The sequence below is a fragment of the Triticum urartu genome, chromosome 7 (assembly GCF_003073215.2).
Source record: "Triticum urartu cultivar G1812 chromosome 7, Tu2.1, whole genome shotgun sequence".
In the NCBI taxonomy this organism is placed as follows: domain Eukaryota; kingdom Viridiplantae; phylum Streptophyta; class Magnoliopsida; order Poales; family Poaceae; genus Triticum; species Triticum urartu.
Window position 1 is genome coordinate 85,916,805 of NC_053028.1, and position 25,535 is coordinate 85,942,339.

Genomic DNA, 25,535 nt, shown 5'->3' on the forward strand with positions numbered 1-25,535 from the left:
AGGCATTCACGATCTTCCAAGCCGTACCCCATTATGGGTACATGAAGCTCAAAATGCCCAGGCCCAACGGAATCATCACCCTCGCCAGTGATCCGGACACAACACTCCATGCCGAAAACAAAACAGCCGCACTGGCCCTCGAGGCATTATCCGAAGCCCTCTCGGCCGAGGAATTAACCATGCTACGCTCGACAGTGGATAGGGACGACGTGATACTCGATAAGAGATCCAAGTCCACCTCTTTTAAACCAACGGATGAAATAGTCAAATTCCAAGTCCACCCAACAGACCCTACAAAAATAGCCTCCATCGGGGCACAGTTAAACCCCGCCGTGCACGCCGCACTAGGAGAGTTCGTGCGCGAGAATTGGGACATATTTGCCTGGCACCCCTCAGACATGCCAGGAATCCCACACAGGCTGGCCGAGCATAGCCTCAATATCCTAAAGGGATTCAAGCCGGTCAAGCAAGCTCTTCGGCGTTTCTCCAAACCTAAGAGATAGGCCATGGGAAAGGAACTAGCCAAGTTATTGGAGGGCGGATTCATCAGAGAGATAAAACACCCGGACTAGCTAGCAAACCTGGTGATGGTACCAAAGAAGGATAAATCCTGGTGCCTTTGTGTCGATTCCAAGGACCTCAATAAAGCTTGCCCAAAGGATCCCTTCCCCCTCCCCCGCATCGATCAAATTATCGATGCTACCGCAGGACATGAGTCATTGTGTTTCCTCGACGCATACTCCGGTTACCACCAAATCAAGATGGCGGAGTCCGACCAAGCCGCAACGGCATTCATCACACCATACTGTCCCTTCTGTTTCAACACAATGCCTTTTGGGCTAAAAAATGCTGGCGCAACATATCAGCGCATGATTCTGACATGTCTGGAGAAACAAATCGGCAAAACAGTAGAGGCATACGTAGACGATGTGGTCGTCAAAACCAAACACGTCGACTCTTTGATAGACGATTTGAGGCTCACATTCGACAACATCCGAACATACGACATCAAGCTCAATCCGGAAAAATGCATTTTCGGCGTACCAGCCGGAAAGCTCCTGGGTTTCATTGTCTCCAGTAGAGGTATTGAAGCTAATCCGGCCAAAATCCGAGCTTTGTCACAGTTGGCTACCCCAACAGACCTCAAACAAATCCAGAAGTTAACTGGATGCGTGGCGGCTCTAAGCTGCTTTATCTCCCGCTTAGGAGAAAAGGCTTTGCCCCTTTGTTGCCTCCTTCGGCACACCGAACACTTTGAGTGGACGGATGCTGCTACAGCCGGATTGGAAGAAATAAAGGCCATTTTGGCAACCAACCCAATCCTGGCCATGCCAAACATCGGCGAACCAATGTTGTTGTACACTGCGACAACTCAACAAGTTGTAAGCGCAGTGCTCGACAACTCATCAAGTTGTAAGTGCAGTGCTCGTCGTCGAACGAGAAGCTGACGGACATAAATTCCCTCTTCAAAAGTCGGTATACTATGTATCCACTGTCCTCACTCCATGCAAATCACGGTACCCGCATTATCAAAAGATAGCCTATGACGTATTCATGGCATCTCGGAAGCTGTGACACTACTTTCAAGAGTGTTCGATTACAGTAGCCTCGGAAGTGCCACTTAATGATATTATAAACAACCACGACACTACGAGCCGGAGTGCTAAATGGGCAATTGAGCTCCTCCCGTTCAACATAACATACAAACCTCGACGAGCCATTAAGTCGCAAGTATTGGCCGACTTTGTCACTGAATGGACGGAGGCCGAACTCCCTAAAGAGTATGGCGCATACTCCAATTGGATCATGCACTTCGACGGTTCTTAAATGCTGGCTGGTCTAGGGGCTGGCGTCGTCCTGACATCCCCAACCGGAGATACTGTTCAGTATGTACTGCAAATATTGTATACAGACTCCAAAATCGCAGCCGAATACAAAGCTCTGTTGCATGGTCTTCGGATGGCAGTCTCCATGGGCATTCAACCCCTGGAGGTGCGTGGGGATTCAGACCTTGCAATATCCCAAATAAATGGAGACTTTGATGCCAAGGATCCAAAAATGGAGGCCTACTGAAACGCCGTCCTAAAAATGTCAGCTCAGTTCGAGGGGCTCGAATTTCACCATGTGGCTCAGGAAAACAATCAAGCGGCGGATATCCTCGCCCGCATCGGTGCAAAATGCGATGCGGTCCCCCCTAACATATTTCTGGAAAGGCTGTTCAAGCCATCCGTAGTATGGCAAGGGGACACGGTAACAATAGTCCGGACCCAGCCAAAATGCCCGACACCGAACACTCTGACACAATCGGAGGCTCCACCACCGAAATAACACCTTCAGCCCGCGTAATAATGGCCATTATAGCCCCGTGGACAGAACCATTCCTGGCCTACCTAACTAGGCAGGAACTTCTGGAGGACCAAAATGAGGCACGCTGCATAGTGCGACGATCTAAGGCCTACAGGGTCCATGAGGGAGAATTGTATAAAAAAGCACTACCGGAGTCCTTCAAAGGTGCATCTCCGAAGAGGAAGGGCGGAACCTTTTGGCAGAAATCCATGCCGAACTCGGCGGTCACCACGCCGCAGCCCGGGCTCTTGTAAGCAAGGCCTTCCGTACAGGATTCTATTGGCCAACGGCCTGGGCAGATGCACAGGACTTGGTCCAACATTGCGCCGGTTGCCAGCTCTTTGAAAATCAAAGCCACATGCCACCCACCGCCCTCCAAACAATCCCCATTACGTGGCCCTTCGCGGTCTGGGGGCTTGACATGGTTGGACCCCTTAAAGGGGGAACCCACAAGAAAAAATACTTACTGGTCATGGTGGATAAATTCACCAAATGGATAGAGGCCAAACCTGTTAAAACATCCGAATCAGGACCAGTGATAGACTTCATATCTAGGGTCATACACCGTTATGGCATCCCCCACAACATCATCACTGACAACGGCATAAACTTCACAGCCGATGAGGTAAAACTCTGGTGCAGCAAAATGGGCATCAAGCTCGATTATGCTTCAGTCTATCACCCACAAACCAACGGCCAAGTCGAGCGAGCAAACGGTCTTATAATGAGTGGCATTAAACCCAGATTAGTGCACTCCTTAACGGAGTCCGATGCGCACTGGGTAGAGGAGCTCGACTCCATACTCTGGGGGCTGCGGACCACGCTGAATCGTAGTACCGGATATACACCCTTCTTTATGGTGTACGGCGCAGAGGCAGTCTTGCCCTGTGACCTAATTCATGACTCACCTCGAGTGCACATGTACGAAGAAAGAGAAGCCGAGCTCGATCGGCAGGACAGTCTAGACACCCTGGAGGAGGAACGCGACGTAGCCAAAGCCCGTTCCACATTTTATCAGCAACAGGCTCGCAGATACCAAAGCAGAGAAGTACGGGCCAAAACTTATAACATTGGCGAACTAGTTCTATGCCTGCCGGATAAGAAAACAAACAAGCTCGAGCCCAAATGGGAAGGTCCCTTCATTATTGACCAAGTTCTGACCGGTGGAGCGTACCGACTGCGGGATGCATCGACTAGTCGACTCGAGCCGAACCCATGGAACGCGGCCAGGCTCCGAAGATTCTACGCCTAGCACCGGACTCTATGTTCGTCCCCTCCCTTTGTCCATTTTTTGCATATACATTATCTGTCTTGCTTTTCTTTCTTCCTTTCTTTTATTCTTTCTCTAGGCCTTCAAGGGCCAACTTTTGCCTCGCTTGCACATGATAGATGCGCTAGTCGCGCTCATCATACCTGGGGGCTTCTTTCACAGAAGCTTAATTATTTATCTGAGCCTCAGGCCCTGCACATGTGTCATGCTTCCGCATGTACCTTTTTTCGCCGTTATATGCATCGATATGACTTAAGTTCTGGCCAAGCTGGGTTGCCTGGCTCTTGTATTTATGCCCTACGTTCCCGTTAATTCGGCTAGAGCATAAGGGGAGCACCTCTGCGATTGTTACTGCCGGGTCAGCCGGATGTGTACCTTATACTGGGTGAAGCCGAAAGCTAGCGTTCTTAAGGGAATATTCGGTCGGTGAACAAAAGATGATTTTTATTTATTGTCCTTATCTGCCCCCAGATGTTTTTCCCGTGTTTCCTATCGCAGTCCGGACATGCACTTTAGGGCATGCTTACCCAGGGAAAGGAACCCTTAACGGAACTATTCTCCCTGGAGGATGTTTCTTACTACACATGTAATATAACATAACTAGTTGGGCACTTGTCTGTTCAAGCACTAATGACCCCTACGCCTGGTCTCCACGCATACGCCGGTTCTGATATAACTGAGCGGGTATTCGGATACACTCCGGACTATCGGGTCCCGAGGTTGAAGCGAAAAGGTCCGCCAAGACAAATGATCTACAATCCAGCTAGAAGGCATTATACATGTCACTTTAATTACATAGTCATGCAGACCGACTAAATTCCTCTTCTATACCATCCAACAGGCGGTCTAGCTTACAATCCTGTTGGGAATACTTTGCGGCTAATTCTACTTGCCCATAAACTAAGCTAACGGGGATCTCTTTTTCGTCGGGCCCCACAGGTCCAACCTCGGCCATGTGATTTGGGTCTGCCTTGGTATACCGCGTCTTCACCATGGCCCAGGCTTCTCTAGCACCCTGTCGGCAGGCCGATATCTTCCTTAATCGGAAGCGCCGCCGTGCTCCCTTGAGCTTCTCCGTAAGCTCTGCAACGCCCTCTGGCAGGGAGACGGATGGCCACAAGGCCTGGGCAACACCTTGCATCACCTGCCGAACTTGTTTGTGCAGATGTGAGAGCTCGGATAGAAGATCACCCGCAGACCCGGGCATTTCCTCCGCGGGACGACCCGTCAGCATACCTACAGACATAACGTTGTTAGTCGGCCTCTTCGCCGAACTCCTTTAAAAGGATTCGTTCAAGAACTTACTGAAAATGCCGCGCCGAAGCCGCTTATTCTCCTTCACGGAGTCTGCAAGCTGGGCTCGAACGTCTTTTAGTTCCACGCTCAGCTTGATATTGGCGTCTTAGATAGTTTTTCTCCCGCCTAACCTCAGTCAACACGCGTTTGCCAGCCTCTAGCTGTCGCATAACATGCTGGTCCTCCGGATTTTCTCCGAATTCATCTGCAACATCTATTGTTAGATCTGCAGCCACGCCCACACACTATATGGTAACCATCATTCTTTAAAGTAAATGTTACCAGCGGGTGACTTGTTCGGTTCCTGCGATGCCGCAACAGTGGCCCGCAGTTGGGTCTTTAATTCCTCTAGCTCCTGTGACAGCCTAGTATTCTTCTCTGTAAGAACCTGCACAATAAAGATGATCCTTAAATCAGTTCTGCTAACTGTTTCAAGTTTCAGGGGCTACTGATACATATAAATCATCAGATTTACTTACCCGTACATCCTTTACATACTGATCCGTGGCTCTGGCTAGACCATCTTGAGCAGCTCGGAGGTACGCCTCTCCAGAATTGAAGGCATCAAATGCCTCTGGTGAGAAACAAGCGTCATGGAGTACGGCCCGGCGGCGCCTATGATTCATGGCGCTTTCCACTTCTGAGTTTGTAGCGGATAATCTATCCGCATCCTCTATAGGGGGAGTATCCGGCGCCCGCCCCATATCGGTTTCCGCCTCTATGTCTGGTCCTGGCGCCCGACTGGTGGAAGCGTGATTAGTAACATCACCGAACATATTCCGGCGAGTGTTTTTTCTGTTAAAGAAACACGGGCGTCATTATATTTTGAGAAAGACGACAACCACGGAGCGGGGTTTTTGTCATACCTTTGCGCCGGCGTCTCCATCCTGACCGCCTTCCTTTTTGGCCTACCCAACCTCGGCGCCTCTTGCTGGCGAGTTGCTGCAGGTTCGGCAGGGCGTCCCGAATGCCTTCCCTGTAAAAATGCCATGTGTATATGGTGGGTGAAGTGTCTAAAAGGGGATCCTAGTTTTTGGAGTTGGGATTTTTGGTTTTTCTTACGTGCGATGCAGGGAGCAGTCCGGGATAGTCGGCCATAATGGCCACCATGGCATCATCGCAGCTTAACTGATAGAACTGCCGGTCTATCAGCTCCACGAATATAACCGGATCTTCTTCAAGTCCGGACGAGGGCCCGGTCAGGGTCCTCTGGTTGTGGAGAAGGGCTGCTGACCTCCTTTATGGCTTTTCGCAGTTCCTGCCGCAAAGTGGCAAGGTGAATACTTACGACAAAGAATACGGGAGAAATGGGAGTAGGGAGATATAACTTACCCAGCTTGGAGGATTGTACATAGAGAATCCATTCAGTGGCTTGACGCTGGTGAACTCCTCTTCCTCACCCTTGAACAATTCGGACAAAATTTTCATTAAAGCGGCAACATTATCCGGACCCTTACGCCCGCAGCGGGTGGCATCATCCGCCCCGTTAAAACACCACAAGGGGTGTCCATGATATTGAAGTGGTTGCACTCCCTGCATTATGCAAATCGTCATAACTTCGATTACTGTCAATCCTGATTGAGCCAGTGCTTTACTCCGGTTCATCAGATAGAGGACTTCTCCATTGTCTTCCACCTGGGGGCTCCGTGGGTGCCAACTTCAGTGTTTCTTCACAAGAGCATCATTGAACTCAGGAAGACCCCGCCGAACAGGGTCCGGAAGGGGAACGTCCTCCATATAAAACCATTCTGAAGGCCAGTCTTCGGACGACTTCTTCGGGGTACCGGACAGGTATCCGGTATCGGCGATGCGCCATATTTCGGCTCCGCCCACTTGATAAAGTGACCCCCTCTGTGTGCGAGGGACGAGGCAAAATAGCCTTTTCCATAGCTCGAAGTGAGCCTCGCAGCCCAGGAACAACTCGCAGAGAGCAACATAGCCGGCGATATGTAGGATGGAGGCGGGGGTGAAATTGTGTAATTGGAGGCCGTAGAACTCCAGGAGCCCGCGGAGGAACGGATGAATTGGAAATCCGAGTCCCCCTTAATAAATAGGGAACAAGGCAAACCCGTTCCCCCATAGAGGGGCAGGGAAAGCTCTCCGCTTGCTCCCCGCCATTGTAGGTGGCAAGCCCGGCTCGAACAGGCACCATATACGCCGGAGGGTGAAATCCCTTAGTCTGCAGTTCGACTAATCGACTGTGCGGGACTGAACACCTCTCCCAATCACCGGGCTTAGGGCTACGGGGGCGGGAGGAGGAGCTGTGGAGGTCGGCCATGCTGGTATGGATCTTTCCGAAACGCGCTCTGATGGATTCTCGCCGGGGGAGGATGGTATGGATTGGATCTAAGGATCCCCATCCCTTTAATAGACAATTTATTTATCTAGCTAGGGGGGTGAATGTAAAAATGCCCTGGCGCCTCGTATTCATTCGAAGCATGGGAGATAGCCCTTATTGGGCACAAAAGCCAAGAGGTCCAAACATTTATGGGACCGGACACTGCTTTACAAATGCTCGGAAGATGGAGAAGAACCCGCCTTGCAATACTGAAGACAACTGGGCGCCGGACTCATCGTCATTGAAGCCTGGTTCGGGAGCTACTAAGGGAGTCCTGGATTAGGGGGTATCCGGACAGCCGGATTATATCCTTTGGCCGGACTGTTGGACTATGAAGATACAAGATTGGAGACTTCGTCTCGTGTCCGTATGGGACTCTACTTGGCGTGGAAGGCAAGCTAAGCAATATGGATATGTATATCTCCTCCTTTGTAACCGACCTTGTGTAACCCTAGCCCCCTCCGGTGTCTATATAAATCGGAGGGTTTTAGTCCATAGGACAACATACAATCATACCATAGGCTAGCTTCTAGGGTTTAGCCTCTCTGATCTCGTGGTAGATCAACTCTTGTAATACTCATATCATCACGAATAAATCAAGCAGGACATAGGGTTTTACCTCCATCAAGAGGGCCCGAACCTGGGTAAAACATCGTGTCCCCTGCCTCCTGTTACCATCCGCCTTAGACGCACAGTTCGGGACCCCCTACCCAAGATCGCCGGTTTTGACACCGACACACATGAACAACTCAGGAGAAACAAATCCTCGGTGTGTGTGAGGTTTAATTTGTATGTGTATTCAGGTGACATGGAACTACAAGGCAGTAGGCACAAGGATTCTCGGAACAACAACGAGTATTTCGGGATATCTTGTAATAACAAGAGCAACTGGGGACTAAGGTAAGAATGGCAAGTGCATGTAGTTATCTTTAGGGGTTGGCGGTGGAAGGGAATTGCAAACGCAATGAGCACAAGTTCTCAGGATAACATCGGAGAGTATCTTCTGAATCTTCTGGTGCAGCAGGCGATCAACTATAATAAGGGGCTCTCTGGGTGGATGTGATCATGAGATCCTAATGTTAGATTTAGGAAAATCTTTAACCCGAAGAGAAGAGAGATTAGAATCCCATAGTAAAGACGAGGAATAAAAAGATCCTAATACCACCCAATGGTGACATGGGCCCATGGGTCGCACAACCATATTAGTAAAACATTTTTTATCGACTAGACTCAACTTCGGCCAAAGAGTCGGAAGGGTGATTCCTATAGGCAGTTGGCTATGATACCAACTTGTGACATCCCCGATTCAATCATACACTAATCATACACGCAAACGTGTACGATCAAGATCAGGGACTCACGGGAAGATATCACAACACAACTCTACAAATAAAATAAGTCATACAAGCATCATATTACAAGCCAGGGGCCTCGAGGGCTCGAATACAAGAGCTCGATCATAGACGAGTCAGCGGAAGCAACAATATCTGAGTATACACATAAGTTAAACAAGTTTGCCTTAAGAAGGCTAGCACACACTGGGATACAGATCGAAAGAGGCGCATGCCTCCTGTCTGGGATCCTCCTAAACTACTCCTGGTCGTCGTCAGCGGGCTACACGTAGTAGTATGCACCTCCTGAGTAGTAGTAGTCGTCATTGACAGTGGCGTCTGGCTCCTGGGCTCCAACGTCGATCTGGTCACAGCAATCGGGTATAGGAAAGGGAAAAGGGGAAGCAAAGCAACCGTGAGTACTCATCCAAAGTACTCGCAAGCAAGGAGCTACACTACATATGTATGCAATGGTATCAAATGGAAAAAGGGTATCATAGGTGGACTAAACCGCAGAATGCCGAAATAAGGGGGGATAGCTAGTCCTTTCGAAGACTATGCTTCTGGTAACCTCCATCTTGCAGCTGAAGAAGAGAGTAGATGGTAAGTTCACCAAGTAGCAACGCATAGCATAATCCTAACCGATGATCCTCCCCTCGTCGCCCTGCGGGAGAGCGATCGCCCGTTGTATCTGGCACTTGGAAGGGTGTGTTTTATTAAGTATCATGTTCTAGTTGTCATAAAGTCAAGGTACAACTCCAACTCGTCCTGTTACCGAAGATCACGGCTATTCGAATAGATTCACTTCCCTACAGGGGTGCACCACATTTCCCAACACGCTCGATCCCCTTTGTCCAGACACACTTTTCTGGGTCATGCCCGGCCTCGGAAGATCAACACGTCGCAGCCCTACCTAGGCACAACAGAGAGGTCAGCACGCCGGTCTAAATCCTATGGCGCAGGGGTCTGGGCCCATCGCCCTTTGCACACCTGCATGTTGCGAACGCGGCTAGAAGTAGAACTAGCCCCCTTAATACAAGAGCAGGCTTACGGTCTAATCCGGCGCGCGCCACTCAGTCGCTGACGTCACGAAGGCTTCGGCTGATACCACGATGTCGAATGCCCATTACTGTCCCCGCGTAGATGGTTAGTGCGTATAGGCTAGTGGCCAGACTCAGATCAAATACCAAGATCTCGTTAAACGTGTTATCTTGAAATAACCGCGAACGCCGACCAGGGCCAGGCCCACCTTTCTCCTAGGTGGTCTCAACCTGCCCTGTCGCTTCGCCACAAAGATCCACACAGAGGGTCATCGGGAACGTATGTCCTTCCAGCCCCCAATTCGTGAATCAACCGCGGGTACTCCTCGAGCCAACCCGACTTTAGTCATCACATGTATCATGTATAAAGTATATAGTATATACCCGTGATCACCTCCCGAGTGATCACGACCCGATAGTATAGCATGGCAGACGGACAAGAATGTAGCGCCACTGATGATAAACTAGCATCCTATACTAAGCATTAGGATTGCAGGTAAAAGTAACAACAGGAGTAGCAAGGACAGGCTATGCATCAGGATAGGATTAACGGAAAGTAGTAACATGCTACACTACTCTAATGCAAGCAGTAGAGAGAAGAATAGGCGATATCTGGTGATCAAAGGGGGGGCTTGCCTGGTTGCTCTGGCAAGATGGAGGGGTCGTCAACACCGTAGTCGAACTGGGGGTCGCCGGCAGTCTCGGGGTCTACCGGAAAGAAGTAACGGGGGGAACACAATAAATAATAAAGCAATCAAAGCAACACAAAGCATAACATGGCAATACGCGGTGCTAGGGGTGACCTAACGCAGTACTAGGCAATACTGGCGAAGGGGGAAACATCCGGGAAAGTATCCACGGTGTTTCGCGTTTTTGGACAGATGAACCGGAGGGGGAAAGTTACGTGTTTGCTATGCTAGGGATGTGTGGCGGACGAACGGGTTACGTATCTAGATTCGTCTCGTCATTCTGAGCAACTTTCATGTACAAAGTTTTTTCATCTGAGCTACAGTTTATTTTATATTAATTTTCCTAAGTTTTAAACAATTTCTAAAATATTTTAATTCGAAAATTAAATGTTAAAATGCTATGGGTACACAGAAGTGTACCCACAGATGGGCTTGTGTGGCTGACCAGTGGGCCCAGTTGACTTGGTCAACTACCCAGTCAACAGAGGCTGACTGGTGGGGCCAGCCAAAGTCAACATCCTAGTCAGCATTGACCGTTGACTAGTCAATTTGACCAGTGGGTCCCCATGGTCATAGACTTAGGTTAATTAATAGTATTTAATTAGGGTAGTATATTATTAGGTTAATTTAAACATGATTAAATAAGTTAATTAAGTAATTAATTAATTTTTATTTTTGTAATTATATATTTTTATTTTTTTCTTTCTAAAACATTCAGGGGCGGCGCCCCACTTGTCATTGGCCCCAGGGGCCTATGCGGGTCGGGCGATGGGGCGCTGGAGATGCCCGACCCGGGCAAGGGCGCACAGCGACCGTGGCCGGAGCAGCGGCACGGCGGGGCCGTGGTAGGAGGCGGGGCCGGCAACGAGTTGTCGCGGTGGAGGGAACGGCGACCAGGGCGGGTGGCAGACGGCGCGACGGCATGCAAGGAGAAGCGGGTAGGGGACGAGGCCGTGGTGGGGTGCAAGGTCAAGTGCGACGGCAAGCCGCAGTGGAGGCGGGGTGCGCGGCCGGAGTAGAGCGGGAGCCGCCGCGGGGCAGACCGCAGGCGCAGTCGGGCGCGGGTCATCCGGCGCGGGCGCAGGAGCAAAGCGCCGACGCGGGGGGAAGGCAGTAGCAGTGGGAAAATGGGAGGGGGGTGGTTGCTGGCGCGCAGCATGGGGAGGGGGAGCTTGGAGGAACGCCGGGAGCTGCGGCGGGCGGCGCAGTTCGCGAGCAGCCGAGCAGCGACGGCCACGCGTGTGCGGGTATACAGAGGGCGGGGGCCGCGACGGAGAGAGGAGGGAGGGGGAGCTCACACGGGAGGAGTAGGGCATGGGCACTGGTGCGTGGGGAGGTAGACGGGGACACGATTCGGCGAGGTGGCGACGAGGAGGAGGACGGCGAGGCGGAGACACTACGGGTGGCGCTGTCCTCTGATACGTCTCCGTCGTATCTATAATTTTTGATTGTTCCATGCCAATATTATTCAACTTTCATATACTTCAGCAACTTTTTATACTATTTTGGGACTAACATATTGATCCAGTGCCCAGTGCCAGTTCCTGTTTGTTGCATGTTTTTTGTTTCGTAGAATATCCATATCAAACGGAGTCCAAACGGGATAAAAACTAACCGAGATTTTTTTTGGAATATATATGATTTTTGGGAAGAAAAATCCACGCAAGACGGTGCCCGAGGTGGCCACGAGGCAGGGGGCGCACCTGCCCCCTGGGCGCGCCCCTGACCCTCGTGGCCACCCCGTAAGTCGGTTGATGCCCTTCTTTCACCGCAAGAAAGCTAATTTCCGGATAGAGATCGTGTCAAAATTTCAGCCCAATCGGAGTTACGGATCTCCAGGAATATAAGAAACGATGAAAGGGAAGAATCTGAGAACGCGGAAACAGAGAGAGACAGAGAGACGATCCAATCTCGGAGGGGCTCTCTCCCCTCCCATGCCATGGAGGCCAAGGACCAGAGGGAAACCCTTCTCCCATCTAGGTAGGAGGTCAAGGAAGAAGAAGACGAAGGGGCCCCCTCTCCCCTTCTCTTCCGATGGCGCCGGAGTGCCACTTGGGGCCATCATCATCACCGCGATCTACACCAACACCTCCGCCATCTTCACCAACATCTCCATCACCTTCCCCCCTCTATCTACAGTGGTCCACTCTTCCGCAACCCACTGTACCCTCTACATGAACATAGTGCTTTATGCTTCATATTATTATCCAATGATGTGTTGCCATCCTATGATGTCTGAGTAGATTTTTGTTGTCCTATCGGTGGTTGATGAATTGCTATGATTGATTTAATTTGCTTGTGGTTATGTTGTTGTCCTTTGGTTCCCATCATATGATTGCGCGCGTGGATCACAACCTAGGGTTAGTTGTATGTTGATAGGACTATGTATTGGAGGGCAAGAGTGACACAAGCTTCAACCTAGCATAGAAATTGGTGCATACAGGATTGAAGGGGGATGAATATATTTTAATGCTATGGTTGGGTTTTACCTTAATGAACGTTAGTAGTTGCGGATGCTTGCGAATAGTTCCAATCATAAGTGCATAGAATTCCAAGTCAGGGATGACATGCTAGCAGTGGCCTCTCCCACATGATACTTACTATCGGTCTAGTAAAGTAGTCAATTGGTTAGGGGTAATTTCGCAACTCCTACCCCACTTTTCCACACTCGCTATATTTACTTTATTGTTTCTTTATCTAAACAGCCCCTACTTTTGATTTATGTACTCTTTATTATCTTGCAAACCTATCCAACAACACCTACAAAGTACTTCTAGTTTCATACTTGTTCTAGGTAAAGCGAACGTCAAGCGTGCGTAAAGTTGTATCAGTGGTCAATAGAACTTGAGGGAATATTTGTTCTACCTTTAGCTCCTCGTTGGGTTCGACACTCTTACTTATCGAAAATTGTTGCGATCCCCTATACTTGTGGGTTATCATCCTCATGCGGTGGCGGTGATCAATGCAGCGAGGAGCGCCGTCGAGTGCCCAATCCGATCTGGATCGGGGGGAAACAGAGAGCGAGTGGGGGAGGAGTGTGGGGTTGTTGGGCTAGGGTTTCGGGGGTGGGGGATATGGAGAGTGCGGGGTGGGCCTCCTGGTGGCCTGGGTGGCCAGTTGGGCCATCCGGCCCAAGAAGAGGGGGGCTTTGCCCCTTTCTTTTATCCTTTTACTTTTTCTTTATTTATCATTTTCTGTTCTATTTTAGTTACACCTATTTTAGTTTTTATAAAAATACAAAACAAACTCCTAAAGTATTGTTATAATATAGGCCACTACCTCAAAAAGTTTGGTGTAGTAACAATTACTTGATACATTTTTATTATTTAAAATGTATTTATATTTGTTTTTAGCCACAATTTTCTTTACTTTAGTGCATCTAAATACTTTATAAAGGTGTGGTCTCTCCACCAACATGGTCTATGGATTATTTGACACATTAGGAACAATTTAGTTTTGACTTATGAAAACTTTAATGGTTTTAACTTAAATCCAAATTTTGAATTTGAATTGTTTCTAACTAACGCGAGATTATCAACAGTAACCGAGGTGACGTGGCATCGTTAACATGGGATTATTGTAGTCTAATTATCCGGGCGTCACATTAAGCGGCATAGCAGATTACTTGGTGGCGTTAGGATGAAGTACTCCCTCCGTCCCAAAATAAATGTCTTGACCTTAGTAAGACTCTGCACTAAAGTTAATACAAAGTTGAGACACTTATTTTGAAATGGAGGGAGTACATTATATGGCTCATCCTAACATAAAAGTTACATCATATATATGAATTATATTTTTTTGGAGCATTGTAAATTGGTACCTCGGAATAAGAGAAATGTCAAAGTTAAGCCAATGATGAGGCAACAACAACTAATAAAGACAATTACAATATTGATTGTTCAACATTGATTGTTGACCACTAATTCAGAAAGTGCATACAGGTCTGTAAGTGATAATTAGAGCATGGTTAATAGTATAACCAACTGTTGGCTATATGATCTTGCCACATCATCTATATCTAAGCTTATAGCTGGCAAGTACAATAGTTGCATGTAAATGTGTAATATTTTTTTGATACAGGGCCCATCTCTCTCTCTCACACATACACAATATGCCTAGAAGCACGTGCTGCAGTCGACTATTAATCAGTAGCCCGCTTTCCTTCTCTATCCTCCACCTCACCCAAAATATAATATTTAAAGGCATACAGCCCACCTATGTCATCCTATGATACTTGCTCTTAGAATGTTGAATGCTCAATATTGATCGTCGACGATAAACTCAAGAAGTGGATAACTTGAGAGCAGCTACCTAGTTAATATATGTTAGAGCATTGCGGCTACACTATTGCACATGTATGCAAGAATACTAAGATCACCCACAAACTATTTATGACATCAAGCATCTTTGAGATAGAAAAACAGATTTATAATGAACTGAAGATGGTAAGTCTTGAATGAGATATGTGGCACATGATACGTCTTCAACGTATCTATAATTTTTGATTGCTCAATGCTATATTATCTACTGTTTTGGATGTTTATGGGCTTTATTATACACTTTTATATCATTTTTGGGACTATCCTATTAACCCAGAGTCCAATGCCAGTTTCTGTTTTTTTTCTTGTTTTAGAGTATCGCAGAAAAGGAAAATCAAACGGAGTCCAATTGACCCGAAACTTCACGGAACTTATTTTTAGATCAGAAGCAACCAGAAAGACTTGGAATCTACGTCAAGGAAGCTTCGAGGAGGCCACGAGATAGGGGTGCGCGCCCACACTCGTGGCCCCCCTGACGTACTTCTTCCACCTATATATCTCCATATATCGAACATATAAATGACGCTAGACAACCCGCTGTTCTGGAGGCATCGAGCGCGCACAATGCCTTTGACCGCACGATGGAGTTACTTCAGCAGTAACAGTGCTTTTTTTTTGGCTGCTGGCTTCTGGTCAGCCGTTGGTCTTTTTTTATGTTTGAGACTGCTTCAAGAGTCGATGGCGGGTGGGCCTCACGAGGTGGGTTTCTCCTTGTTTCGGTGCGATTGAATTAGGAGTTAGCCACGAAGATGAAAATATCTCCCTCAGTCAGCCCCTCTCACGTCCTCCTCGATTCCTTCCACTCCCTCGCGACCCCCGCCGCCGCCTCCCCTCCTGCCGCCGTCGCGCCAGGGCCCCGCCTCGCCCTCACCGGCCACCGGCGACCTCCAACCCTTGTTCTCCGCCTCGTCGCCATAGCCACCTTGAGCTTGAGCAGAGGAGCGGCTCGGCAGGACGAGGGGGCAGCAGCCAGCCGCGCCTTGTCCGTGTCGCGTGGTGGCCCAGATGCGGTCGCCCCCTGCTCTGCCTCCATGAGCGCGGCCCCGATCCAGACTCGGCAGGAGGAGGGGAGCAGCAGCCGGCCATGCTGTGTTGGCCGTGGAGGAGGAAGGAACTCATGTGGCTAGGGTTCGGCTACCCTCGTCATCCATCTCCTCGATCTCTCTCTGTCTGGCCGTGGTCTGAAGGAGGAAGAAGGGACCCAGCGAAATCGAGCGATGCGGGCTGCAATAGCCTAAATAGGTGGTGGTCGAGAGTCGAGACCACGGGAGCGGGAGCGACGGCCATCTCCCCCCGCCCCACTCTCTTTACCACCCCTATGGAGATGCTTTGCTGGGGACATATGATTTCATCCCATTCTGTACTATCCATCAGGTATGGAATTCTCTCGCCACTTTCTTTTTAGTCAATGACTTGGTGTCTAATATAGGAAGGCTAATTCGTCCCCAATCTAGGCCTCGGATCCACGGCTTCTCCATCTTCCTCCTCCAGCCCCTTTCTCCATGTCGGCCATCCAAGATAGAGACGGCTTGGATGGCAAGGGCCAAGCATCGGCATGGATGACAGCCTCCAAGATTTAAGTGGTCAATTATGAATGACGATGCAGCCTGCAGGTAATCATTTGTGTTATTTGCCTATCTTTTCCAGGTTCGTCATATCCATAGCCTATGTATTTCATCATCCCATGTGATTCAAGCTGGGCCATACAGTTGTATCCTAGATTGGTATGTACTATATACATCTGGATGACCGTGAGGATTAAAGAGTGCCGTTAATTCCAATGGAAAAATGCCTAAATCTCGCTGTCCACTAATTCACGGCAATGAAATTCTCTAACTCTGCAAAAATCGCTTTGATGTTGTACCAGCTGAAGCTTTTTCGTCTTCTGAATTGAACAGGCAGGAGTTTAGTTTGGTGTTCTCAAACAGGCCATAGTTTGATGTCCTAAATCTAATTTGGCCTTTCAAGTTAGATATTATCCATGTATAAATACAGATTTCCTTGAATATGTATTGTTTTGATCAGCACGAAATAGCTCTAGCCTCTCGTACAATTTTCAGTGTCGTGCATGGGTGGTTTTTGTGCAGTTATGTTGATCTGCATGCATTTTCTGCATTATAGTGTTGATATGTCTCAGTAAAATAGTGAGTACATATAACGTATATATCGTATGCAAGCTACAATCAGTTAGTTTTGTTACTAATCCATTGATCCTTTGTTACATTCCAAGAGTCAGGGTACCGACACCCAAATAAATTCAGGCCAGTCCTCGATGTGAAGAAGCTAAGGGAGGCGGATCCCGACCCTTATGACAGCCAAAATTAGGCCGCCACTCGTCTCTCTCTTGCACCTACTCTTCAGATGGCCAACAACACTTCGTGAGCAATGACTGCTGTCCAGTTAAGAGCAAGTATGTTTTCTTGCTGAAGCATTGTTTGGATTATAGTTACTTCTCTGTTTCTGTCAATAAGTACACATGTGTTCTTCTACTTATACCGTCACATTCTTATCTTTTTACATGGATCCTTTAAGATCATTAAATAGACCACCCAGTGCATGTAGAGATTGTCCAATGCACTCAACTATGCCATGATGTATTCATGCAAGGTGATGCTATAACCATATCTAGAGAAGATCGCAGACAAATTTCTTAAGCACTATTGTGTTCACTATGCTCTTCACTGGCATGTCAGCACTGATTTTATCTTTCTAAATTCCCAAGAATTAGAATTTACTATTTAGGCAGTGACAGTGCTTCGAAGGTTTGAGTTTTTTTAAGATCCCCAGATGTGTTTCTGCAACTTACAAGGTGTTGTGCACCTTGCAATATTACCTTAGAAGGGCTTATCACATTTAGAAAGACAACTTCGTAACCATTACAATATTTCTCTATTTCTTTTTTTTTAATATTCCCTTCTTTTCTGAAGTTCTTCTATCAAACTGTCGGTCAAGGTTGTATTATGTAATTTTAGGCTATGTATTTTTGGCGCATTCCCATTTTGGAAAAGAAGCAGTAGCCAGTGATGTGTGATGTTTCAAGAAGAACTGAAATTAGTAAACAACTCTATACGAAAGAATAATAATGAACATGACTTCAAAAACCTGGAGATGTTATACTGGAATTGTTGCAAATCTTTGGAGATGTTTCCTAAAGAGCACAAGCATAGTAGATTTACTGAATTTAGATAACAACATGCAACAATACAGAGCTATAGTAATTAGCTTTTGTTCAAAGCTCTAGCAATATTTATTTCTGCCCCTATTGTTGTCAACCATGTTATATGCTGAATATAATAAAGATACATCTTACAAATAAATCAGTGTATACTTCAATCTTGCTGCTTTCTAGAAAGTACCTCCTACTTTTTACTTGCTTTATTTTCTATAAGAATGCAATTATACTGCTGAGAGAATAGTTTAGATACCCGATTTGCAATGTTCAGGATATCGGTAATTGGTACTCCCTCCGTTCGGAATTACTTGTCTTGGATATGGATGTATCTAGAACTAAAATACATCTAGATACATCCATTTCTGCGACAAGTAATTCCGAACGGAGGGAGTACCATATTGGTCGGGTGCTGAGTAGGGATAAATAGGCGAATTCGCTGACCAACCGAGTAGTGATTAACTGACCCAGATGCCAATTAACTGGCCGATATTTGGAACAATGCCGATTTGAACTGAAATTTATTCGCTTACCACTGCCTTCCTTCTAGGAATTATTCATATTTTTTGTGTGAAATTTCCCAGATTTGTACATTTGGTAGGTTTGATGATTTGTGAAAATTAGAAAAATGGAGAACTTTTTTAATTTTAATTTTGACTATGCTCTCAACGTGCTAGACCAAATGGGTTGAAACTGTCCCAGATTGCTACACCTGGTATGGTTGATGATCTGTGAAAATTAAAAAAAATCCAAGAACTTTTTTTGGGTCAAAATTTGTCATAAAAGTTCAGAAATTTTAAATTTGACGATACTCTCAACAATTCTTTGCTATTGCTTGTGTAGGAAAGATCTTGCTGTTACTTGTCTTTTCAACAGTTCTTCTGTGTGGAAGGCTCTTTGCTCACACTCAAATACTACCACTGAAACATGGAAGAAGGAAAAGGTTACTCTTCTGATCTTGAGAAAACAGTTTCAGAGAAGCTAGCAGATGCAGAAGGATCTCTGAAGAAGTTGAAGCTGGTCTATTCAGCACCCTGCATCGTTACTTGAATCGCCTTTCTGGCCTTGTAACTGTACCGCTTTAACAGAGTTCGACGTGTATCGGTACCATGTAATTCTCGGAATTTTTAGGCTGATGGAAATACATAGTTTGACGTGTATCGATATTTTCAGACCTTTGCTTCCGTAGTTTCGCCGAACTGAACTTCTCTAAAATACATGAACTAGAGCTTAGTCTTTAGATATTTTATTTTTAATTGAAAATTGTTCAGATTGATTACTCCACCATTAAAATGTTGTTTATAGAGGCAAAATGCTTGTATATATATGACTGGTTGATACAAAATCTGGACAGTTATGTCAGACCTTTTATCTTGGCATTTGCTTTTCATGGATCTACTAAAGTGTTTTTTACCTGATGATCTTCTGTGCAACTATATTCTTGTTATAGGGCCTCTATTGGAAAAGCAATAATTTGAATTATTTTCTTAAATTTTCCATTCTAAATTCCCAAGTAATTATAACAACTCAAGTGTATCCATATAGTTACATATCACATTAGATTTTCTTCTTAACTGGATTTTATGCCATGTAATGTAGGTTCTCTTCAATTTGCTGTTGTGCTACTCATTAACAGAAATGGCTTCCTCTTCTTGCGAACCACACTGATGTTGGCTTCTGGTTTCTGCTGTAATGATTTTTTTAACTACGGACAGCGTTTCTTAAGGCTATGTCTCTGCTATAGGTATGCCATTATCGTTGGAACTTATACTGTGTCTATTTGGTATATATGAATATATCCTTCCAGAGAATACTTGCTTCTGCATTATATACTGGATGGAAATAATTTATTTGTACGCTAGAACATGGCCTTGCTAATTAGTAGGCATTCCTGAAGGTTTTTTGAACTGTTGGGAGACATGAGAATGTTTTTCCTGTTAGTGCTTATGTTGGTTAATATCAACGTGTGTGGGATGTGCCCAGTTATCTTAGCTTTTGGCAATACATGCGATTACTTCTTTGGGAGAATATTTGCTGCTTGCTGATAAGGGAAGGCTAAGTGCACAGATAATTAATGCGGGTGTTCCAGAATTCAGTGTATACCACCTGCTTATTGTTATGTATGCCCAAACCAATGGTAGCTGCTTACGATAAAGGATTTTATTTTTAATATATGGGTTATAGAATCCAGTAGATCGCCTGCTTACTATTTATATATGCAAAGGGTAATGCTTGTTGCACACTTATAATAAAGGGAAGTTAACTAGCAGAGGCACACTGGTATGATATACATGTTCATACATTATTATTATTACATATATATTAGTCAAAGGGACACTGTTATAGTCCATGATGTAAGCGGGGATTTTACGTCTTCAATTAGAAGAGGCATCCTAAAACTTGTGATGTTATTCTGTGGAAAAAATGTCGGTACCAAATGCTAAGCAGATAAATATTGTTTTAAATCAGGTACTTGAGTCATTGGCGCAACCGGTGAATTTCGGTGGCTTAGATGGAAATTCATTGATAGGTTCTCTGTCATTAACTATGTGGTGCTAATTTGTTTTTATGTCTCTAGGTCACCGCATTTCGGGGGACTAAGTCCGATGACGGGAGATTCTACATATGTGTTTATTCGTCCGGTGACTTAGTAGAACAATAACCTCTGTGCACAGTGATATTTCAGTTTCTACTAGAAGGTTTCAAAATTGAACACGGAGGGTTTTAATGAGTCTTGTACCGGACTGAGAACAAATTATGCTTTCTGGGTTTTTGAGTTTCAAGCTACTCAAAATAATTGAAGCTTTGGCTTCGCTATGTAAGAATGGTTGCATGTGTTAATTAGTGGTGCGCATTTTTTGAGACTGTCCAAAATTCTATTATAAAGTGCTTATATGAAATTGATAGGTACCTGGAACAACTTGTGGTTGAAATTAAATAGTGGAACACATCACATGCTTAGTGGTCATATGTTACCGCTTATCAATATATCTCATATGAAACCTTTTACTTAACTTTGCAAAGGTTATTCCCTGATATAAACATCTTATGCATTTTTTGCTTATTTGTGTAGAAGTGTGATCTGTTAGCCAATGTACTTTTGCAAGTATTACAGTTTTATAAATAGGAGGGAATGGGGGAATAGCTATCGAAGAATACACCATGTTATCACTACTAATTCCATAGTATAGTAACATTCACAAGGCAATATAAGTAGGAGTTGGTCTCTAAATAATAAATATTCTAACTTGCATGGTTTGAAAACTTGGTTCGCTCTCGGACTTTGCGCCATTGGCGAAACGGGTCATCTAGTAACCTAAAACGATTAGGGAGCATAATAGATCGGGAGTTTCGCCGCCAAAAGCCTCCGTAGCCACCGAAAGCCAATCTAAACCCGTTTTGGCACCCTGTCGGAGGGGGAAATCCCTCTCCCGTGGCCATCTTTATCATCCCAGTGCTCTCCATGACGAGGAGGGAGTAGTTCTCCCTCAGGGCTGAAGGTATGTACCAGTAGCTATGTGTTTGATCTCTCTCTCTCTCGTGTTCTTGATTTTGCACGATCTTGATGTATCGCGAGCTTTGCTATTATAGTTGGATCTTATGTTTCTCCTCCCCCTCTACTCTCTTGTAACGGATTGAGTTTCCCCTTTGAAGTTATCTTATCGGATTGATTCTTTAAAGATTTGAGAACACCTGATGTATGTCTTGTCGTGCGTATCTGTGGTGACAATGGGATATCACGTGATTCAGTTGATGTATGTTTTGGTGATCAACTTGCGGGTTCCGCCCATGAACCTATGCATAGGGGTTGGCACATGTTTTTGTCGTGATTCTTCGGTAGAAACTTTGGGGCACTCTTTGAGGTTTTATGTGTTGGTTGAATAGATGAATCTGAGATTGTGTGATGCATATCATATAATCATACCCACGGATACTTGAGGTGACAATGGAGTATCTAGGTGATATTAGGGTTTTGGTTGATTTGTGTCTTAAGGTGTTATTCTAGTACGAACTCTAGGACTGTTTGTGACACTTATAAGAATAGCCCAACGGATTGATTGGAAAGAATAACTTTGAGGTGGTTTCGTACCCTACCATAATCTCTTCGTTTGTTCTCCGCTATTAGTGACTTTGGAGTGACTCTTTGTTGCATGTTGAGGGATAGTTATGTGATCCAATTATGTTATTATTGTTGAGAGAACTTGCACTAGTGAAAGTATGAACCCTAGGCCTTGTTTCAACGCATTGCAATACCGTTTACATTCACTTTTATCATTAGTTACCTTGCTGTTTTTATATTTTCAGATTACAAAAACCTTTATCTACCATCCATATACCACTTGTATCACCATCTCTTCGCCGAACTAGTGCACCTATAAACTTTACCATTGTATTGGGTGTGTTGGGGACATAAGAGACTCTTTATTATTTGGTTGCAGGGTTGCTTGAGAGAGACCATCTTCATCCTACGCCTCCTACGGATTGATAAACCTTAGGTCATCCACTTGAGGGAAATTTGCTACTGTCCTACAAACCTCTGCACTTGGAGGCCCAACAACGTGTACAAGAAGAAGGTTGTGTAGTATACATAAGCACAACATATGCAAAACCGCAAGCTTGTCAAGGGATCTAACTTTAAAAAATTGAGAACTGGAATTAAAAGCATCTCATTTAACATTTACAGGTCATCTAACTCTCGCAATGAAAAGCCGGAAATACATGCATATATGATATATTTTCGTATTTTTCTCCGTGTCCATTTAGTGTATCTCCAAAACTGAAAAGGGGGCTGATTATGACTCCATATTTTGGTGTCACACATGGGATAAACATTTGATAAAAAGTTCCGACAACAAAGTAGTTAATCTAGAGCAAGGACATTATACGGATATTCTCTACCAAAAGTTCAATCCTAGTTAAATTTCTTCTATGCTTGAACAAACATCACCAAAAATCCTAAAACATATACATTCTTTAAAATTCAGTAATCCAACTCACACAACTGGGAAGAGAGGAGAACATGCATATAACTGTTTTCATGTGTTGTTTACTTATTTTGACGAATCTATGGCTAGTAAAATAGTTTATAAACCATAGAGAAGTTGGAATATAGTAGGTTTTACACCAATATAAATAAAGAATGAGTTCATTACAGTACTTTGAAGTGGTGATTTATTTTCTTATACTAACGGAGCTTACGAGTTTTCTGTTATGTTTTGTGTTGTGAAAATTTCAAGTTTTGGGTAAGGATTCGATGGACTATGGAATAAGGAGTGGCAAGAGCCTAAGCTTGGGGATGCCCCGGAAGGCATCCCCTCTTTCGTCTACGTTCATCAGTAACTATACTTGGAGCTATATTTTTATTCGCCACATGATATGTGTTTTGCTTGGAGCGCCATTTTGTTTTATTTAGTTTTGCTTGCTGTTTGAATAAAATACCAAGATCTGAAATTCTTAAATGCTAGAGAGTCTTCACATAGTTGCAGAATTATTCAACTACTCATTGTCTTCACTTATATCTTTCGGAGTAGTTTGTTGTTTGCTCTAGTACTTCACTTATATATTTTATAGCATGGTGGCAAGAAATAGATGAACTCTCATGCTCACTTATATTATTTTGAGAGTCTTAATAGCATGGTAATTTGCTTAAAATCCTAATATGCTAGGTATACAAGATTAGTAAAAACTTTCTTATGAGTGTTTTGAATACTAAGGGAAGTTTGATGCTTGATGATTGTTTTGAGATATGGAGGTAATAATATCAAAGTCGTGCTAGTTGAGTAGTTGTGAATTTGAGAAATGCTTGTGTTGAAGTTTGCAAGTCCCGTAGCATGCACGTATGGTAAACATTGTGTAACAAATTTGAAACATGAGGTGTTATTTGATTGTCTTCCTTATGAGTGGCGGTCAGGGACGAGCGATGGTCTTTTCCTACCATTCTATCCCCCTAGGAGCATGCGCGTAGTACCGAGGTTTTTGATGACTTGTAGATTTTTGCAATAAGTATGTGAGTTCTTTATGACTAATGTTGAGTCCATGGATTATACGCACTCTCACCCTTCCATCCTTGCTAGCCTCTTCGATACCGTGCATTGCCCTTTCTCACATTGAGAGTTGGTGCAAACTTCGTCGGTGCATCCAAACCCCGTGATATGATACGCTCTGTCACACATAACCCTCCTTATATCTTCCTCAAAACAGCCACCATACCTACTGTCGGTGTCCAAACCGGCGGATCTCGAGTAGGGGGTCCCGAACTGTGCGTCTAGGCCGGATGGTAACAAGAGGCAGGGGACACGATGTTTTACCCAGGTTCGGGCCCTCTTGATGGAGGTAAAACCCTATGTCCTGCTTGATTAATATTGAAGATATGTGTAGTACAAGAGTGGGTCTACCACGAGATCAGAGAGGCTAAACCCTAGAAGCTAGCCTATGATATGATTGTATGTTGTGATTGTTGTCCTACGAACTAAAACCCTTCGGTTTATATAGACACCAGAGAGGGTTAGGGTTACACAAGGTCGGTTACAAAGGAGGAGATATCCATATATGTATTGCCTAGCTTGCCTTCCACACCAAGTAGAGGCCCATCCGGACACGACACGAAGTCTTCAATCTTGTATCTTCATAGTCTAACAGTCTGGCCAACGGAGATAGTCCGGCTATCCGGAGACCCCCTAATCCAGGACTCTCTCAGTAGCCCACGAACCAGGCTTCAATGACGACGAGTCCGGCGCGCAGTATTATCTTCGGCATTGCAAGGCGGTTTCCTCTCCGAATTCTGTGTACCTGTCAAAATAATGTCCAGTTCCTTGTGATGGTTTGTACTCCTTGGCTTCTATGCCCAATAATGGCCACTTTCCACGTGTCGAGCGAATGTGAAGAGCCAGGGTGTTTTCACATTTACCTCCCTAGCTATGTAAATGAGCCACCTATTTAAAAAGACGAGGATTCAGATCCAAATCACATCATCCTCCCTTGCCGAGTCTTCATCGGAGCGCACCTGACAGAGATCCATTCCACCATGGCCGGTCGATGCAGCTCCTCCTCTCGCACCCTAGTTCCAAGCCTGGAGATTGGGAGAGATGTTCCATCCCGCACAGCAAATTGGTGATGCTTCAGTCCAAGGGATTTCTTCCCCCAGCGTACCTGGTCCCGGTTCGAGCCGGGCTTGCCACCTACAATGGCGGAGAGCAAGCGGAGAGCCGTCCCAATCCCTCCAAGGGAGAGCGGGTATGCCTTGTCCCTTATCTGGTAAGAGGGCTCGGATTCCCAATTCATCCGTTTCTCCGGGGGCTTCTGGAGTTCTATGGCCTCCAGCTGCACAACCTTACGCCTGCCTCCCTGCTGCATATCGCGGGATTCGTAGCCCTTTGCGAGTTATTTTTGGGCTATGAGGCTCATTTCGCTCTGTGGAAGAAGCTGTTCTGCCTTGTGCCCCGTTCTAAGAAGGGATCAATATATCAAGTGGGCGGAGCCGAAGTGTGGCGTATTGCCGGGACCGGATACCTGTTCGGAACCCCGAAGAAGACGTCCGAAGACTGGCCTTCAGAATGGTTTTATATAGAAGATGTCCCCCTTCCGGACCCTATTCGGATCGGCCTTCCTGAGTTCGACAACGCCCCTTTGGAGAAGCGCCGGAGCTGGCTATAACACCCTCGATGCGACTATATCTCCCACGTGTCGAGGCACGACTTAGAGGCATAATCGCATTGAAGGCATATGTCGCAAGTGAGG

The 25,535-nt window shown here is 45.7% G+C and overlaps 1 long non-coding RNA gene across 2 annotated transcripts; it reads left to right on the top strand.

Moving 5' to 3' along the window:
• The first annotated feature begins 15,365 nt into the window (after positions 1–15,365).
• Positions 15,366–20,715, top strand: LOC125521158. Of its 2 annotated transcripts, none has more exons than XR_007289082.1 (6): positions 15,366–16,003; positions 16,084–16,242; positions 16,860–17,039; positions 18,642–18,909; positions 19,398–19,542; positions 20,377–20,715. It is a non-coding gene; the product is annotated as an uncharacterized LOC125521158 (long non-coding RNA). The 2 variants fall into 2 exon arrangements; XR_007289083.1 differs by having other exon boundaries at positions 15,368–16,003; positions 18,642–18,818.
• Positions 20,716–25,535: the final 4,820 nt, after the last annotated feature.